Source organism: Mustela nigripes, chromosome 13 (genome assembly GCF_022355385.1).
Source record: "Mustela nigripes isolate SB6536 chromosome 13, MUSNIG.SB6536, whole genome shotgun sequence".
Taxonomy (NCBI): domain Eukaryota; kingdom Metazoa; phylum Chordata; class Mammalia; order Carnivora; family Mustelidae; genus Mustela; species Mustela nigripes.
This window is the reverse complement of record NC_081569.1, coordinates 37,559,625-37,564,352: the sequence shown is the minus strand read 5'-3', so window position 1 is coordinate 37,564,352 and position 4,728 is coordinate 37,559,625.

Sequence of the window (4,728 nt, the reverse complement as noted above, 5' to 3'; positions counted from 1 at the left end):
GTCAACTCAAGCCAGCCTTGTTTCATGCAGACCTCCTCCTTCCACACTACCCCTACTCCCACCCCCTGGACCGCACTGGGGCTAATTCCAGGCACCATTTCCTTTCGTCTGTAAACACTTCACCGTGCATCTCTAAAAGGCAAGAACTTTTAGAAAAACAACCACAATATCACTTCCAAAAATACAAACGATTATTTTCTTAATAGCATCAAGGGTCCAGCCGTGTTCAGATTTCCCCGAGGGTCTCGTCGCTGTACTTTCAAAGTTGGTCGGTTTGGATCCGGATCCAGACAAAGAGAGATCACACATTGAGTAGGGAGACTTGAAGGGGTTGACAGAAGCCACCTTGTGGTGTGGACGTGGGGTAGTTGGGGTGAGGAGGGGGCGGAGGATCCTCTCCATTCTCGCTCTGCTGCTAACCCTCCAGAGCTCATCACCAGCTCGCCCTGAACCCTCACCTGCTTTCCTGGTCAAACTCAGTTTGTGGCATGGCTTCTTTGCGTCCTCATGCTGGCCATCACCCCTGGCCAGGGTCCTTGTCTCTCTGTACTGAGTCTCCTATCTTTCCCTGGCCACACTGTCTGCAATGCCGTTTGTCTGTCTTCCCTCCGTGATCTCAGCAATGGTGGGGGCGGCACGTGCCTGGCACACCAGCAGGCCTATCAAATGTGGGTGGGTGGGGAAAGAACAGGAGTGCAAGTCATCATTTTCTGATCTGCTGCTTCCTCGGGTTGCTTTCATTAGGGGGGGCTTGGAAGTGCCTCCTGTGTGCCATGCACCTCGGAATTCCTCAGTTAATTCTCATAATCATGGGAGCTAGTGTGATTATTATTTATCCCCACCCTACAGAAGAGGAAACCGCAGCTAGGTATGGTGGTTTAGTCAGATTTCAGGGCTGCAAGGTTATAGGTCCCTCCTACTTCACACTGCCCTCCCCACTCCCAGGGAAGAGCCACTTGGGCTGTCAGTCCTAGCTGGAAAGTTCTAGAAAATGTCAATAATAGAGCAAGAGGTCTCCTGCTTCCCATCTGCAGGAAATGGTTCTTTCACTATCTCTACTCCTGTCTTGCAGCGATTATCCCCTCCCCATCCAACCTTTCTCCCCCAGCCCAGTGGAGCTGGGTTCTCCTCTGCTGGCGTCCTCAGTCCCCAGTGGATGGGCGAGCCTAGAGCAGGTACTTCAAAGCCTCCTGCTTAATTGTGCCTTCTTGTGCACCATTAGGCTGGGAACAAAGTTGGAAAATTAAACACGCATTTTCACAGGCAGTCCTTGCAGGAAGGCATTGTTTGTACTCAGGAGCTGGTTGCCCCAGGATGGGAACAGGAGGGAAGTGCTCTGCTGCTAGGACCTGTTTACCTGCTTCCTTGTCCTCGGTTTCCTGCTCCTCCCCCTCCACCCAGGACAGAAAGGCCAGTGGTTCTAGGGAAAGAATAGTTCCTTTGTGTTTTGTTTCTTCCTATGCCTAATTAGGAATTGTGCTTGGGAATCAAGCTAATTAATCTCTGCCAACGCTGGGGTGAGATCAAGCTCCTCACACTATCAGTGTTGATCAATAACTCACTGCCGAGAATCTGAAAACAATCGGCCCCTTTCAGCGGGGGCTTTAATGAGGATGAGGTGGATGAGGTGGAATGGCCTGGGGGAGGCTGAAACGAGGAGGTGTGGGGGCCCAGTCTGACAGGATGGAGGTGAAGGGGAAGAGGACCCTCTAGCCTGCACCTCTGAGTGTGAGGTGGCCCCCACCGTGCAGCAGGGCTTTTGAATGTCCAAGGCCCTACAAGGCAGAGGTTGGAGCTTCATTACTGTGTTGCTCTCAACCACCATCCAGTTTCTCTGAGATGCAACAGTAGTCACTGGGAGCACTCAGAAGATGGAGAAAAACCGTCACAGCAAATGGCTGGGTCGTATTTCAGGTCAATGTGGTTCCTGCTGCACAGCCTGCTCCCAACACTGGGCTGCTGCCTCTGCCCATCAAGGACCAAAGGTTGAGGAGAGAAGACTCAGGCTTAAAGAAAAAGATAAAACAGGTTGTTGAAGGCCAGGGAAATGGAAGAAAGCAAAACAAACAAACAAACAAACAAACAAACCAGGTTGTTGAAGGCCAGGGAAATGGGAGAAAGCAAAAAAAAAAAAAAAAAAAAATCTCATAGGGCCCCAAGGGACCGTGCATGGAGCAGGGGAAAACGAGACTATTTAGTTTCTAAAAAAAAAAAATCTGTGCTTTTTTTCAGAGAGGGGCTTTGCTCCAGACAGGGAGCCAAGTCTTCTGTTTCTTCCCAAGGAGACAATCAAGAAACAGAGAAGAGAAAGTGGTAGCTGAAAGAGACTGTGGAACTGAAGAAACCCAGAATGATTTTATGACCTTTGGAAGTCCTAGTCTCTATCATATCCAATATGTTAAGGGGCACCCGACTGGCTCAGCTGGTAAAGTGGGTAACTCTTGATCTCAGGGTTGTGAGTTCGAGGCCTACACTGGGTGTAGAGATTACTTAAAATCTTATAAATCACTCCCCCTTCCCCAAACAAATATGTTAATATGAGCTCAAATCCCACATTAAAAAGTATTTTTATTCTACTATGAAATTTTGATACTTTATATTTTTAAAATTTTCATTTTTTTTTTTTTTTAAAGAGATCTCATGACAGGAGCGAGAAGAGGGGCAGAGATGAGAGTGCAAATCTTGAGCAGACTCCCTGCTGAGTGTGGAGCCCAAAACCATGACCCTAAGCCAAAATCAAGAATTGGATGCTGAATGGACTGAGCCACCTAGGCGTCCCCATTTTTGCAGTTTTTTATTTTTAGCTCCATGTTTTCTCCAGTTGCAAATGTCTTCACAAGCTTTGAGGGCCGAGAAGCCTGTGTTTATAGTGCCTAAGGATAATAAAATGGTTCAGAGAGCCTGGAGACTTTAACCAGGACTGTCTTGCAGAGCATCAACCCTCAAGAGTGAGAAAGGAGAACCTGGCAGTATGTAGCCGTACCCCATATCGGTTTTTGTAGAAGACTGGAGATCTAGGGGTGCCTGGGTGGCTCAGTCAGTTAAGCATCTGCTTTTGGCTCTGGTCATCATCCCGGGATCCTGGGATGGAGCCCCACGGTAGGCTCCCTGCTCAGCGGGGAGTTTGCTCCTCCCCTCTGTCCATGCTCTCACTCTCTCTCAAATAAATGAATAAATATTCCTAGGGGGAAAAAAAAAGCCTTGATGTCTAGGCCACAAGGAACGGAAAAACCCTTTCAGGCTGTCCTCTGGAATAACTGATTTAAGAGGGAAAGAAAAAGAAGACAGGAAAGTATTTCTAGTCCCATAGACATGCATGCCCCAGTATAGAACAGAGGTAAGAGCTCCTGGGGCTGGGGGCATTCATAAGGGAACACAACACCCCCAAAAGATGAGGAAGTAGTAGCCTTTTAAACCCAGGTGGTTGCAAAGACATAGATCCGGTAGGCAGCGACTGTCACAATGTCCCATGAACATCAGAACCCTGGACACAGCAACTTCTTCTTCAGGACCTGAAGAAGTTCACATTCAGATTGTACCAGTCTGCATCACAGCTCACAAAAATGGAGGAATGGGATTCACCCTTCTCAATAACATGTGTAGGTTTACTTGAATGTGGAATGGCCAGAGTTAGGAATGGCAATTTTTCAAACACCTATTGGTCTGTTAAGCTCCGCTATGGTCCCAGCGACTGCTCCGCAAACCCTCTGGGTTTTGCCAGTTTGTAGGAAGTAGCACTGAGGTGCCAGGGAAGCCCTGGCGGGCCACCTCCACCTCCCCTTGAGGGAGAACCTGTCGGGGGAATTCGCTGTCAGCTTCCAGGCGCAGCACCTTTGCTGCAGTGTTCCCAAGGTCTGTCTTCCCAGGTGACTACCAGGAAATGCTTCGACACAACAGGGACATTACTGCCTCACCATTTCTGCCCAACACAAGAGCAAGGAGCGGTCTTCATGGACTCCATTGGATTGCTCGGGGACTTACTCGAGGCAGCTTGAGGCTCTTCCTACCTAATTCTTTTTCCTTCTCCCTTTCATGGATGTCAGACCTGTATCATGGTAAAGCCATTCCCTGACTACTCCTGATTCCTTTCCCTTTTGTTTCCCACTGGTACTACTGCCAACAAATCCCTCTAACTCCACGTTGGCATCTGCTTCCTGAGGACTCAATCTGATGCAGCTACCAACCCACACAGTGTAACTGGCCAAAGCCTACCAGCTCACTCCTTTGAAATGTGAAGGCTTAAACAACAGTCCTCAAAGGAGGGTGCTGAAAATAAATGTTTCTTCGGATTGCCCCAAAAGAATGTAGACCACTTAGGGTAGCCTTAGGGTTGATTGGACCACCATGACCTCTCACAGGATGGCTAATGAGGATGATTCCTGGGAGTTGGTTTTAAGGAAAGCTACTATTTATTTAAAAAATATTTATCATTTATTGAGTACTTATGTGACAGGAACCATGGTAAGAGCTTTCCATACATTGTTTCATTCAATACTTAAACACAATTCTAATACCTATCTCCATTTTTCAGGTGAGGAAATGGAGCTAATTAGATGAGCTTGGATTTGAACTGAGGACTGTTTGATGCCAAAGCTAATACTCTTTAATCATGACACACACAAACAGTACACACGCATATACACATGATGTCATTCAAACTTTGAGTTCCATTGAAGAAAAAACATATGAACCAGAGGAGAGGAAAAAAAAAAAAAAAGAGAAAAAATG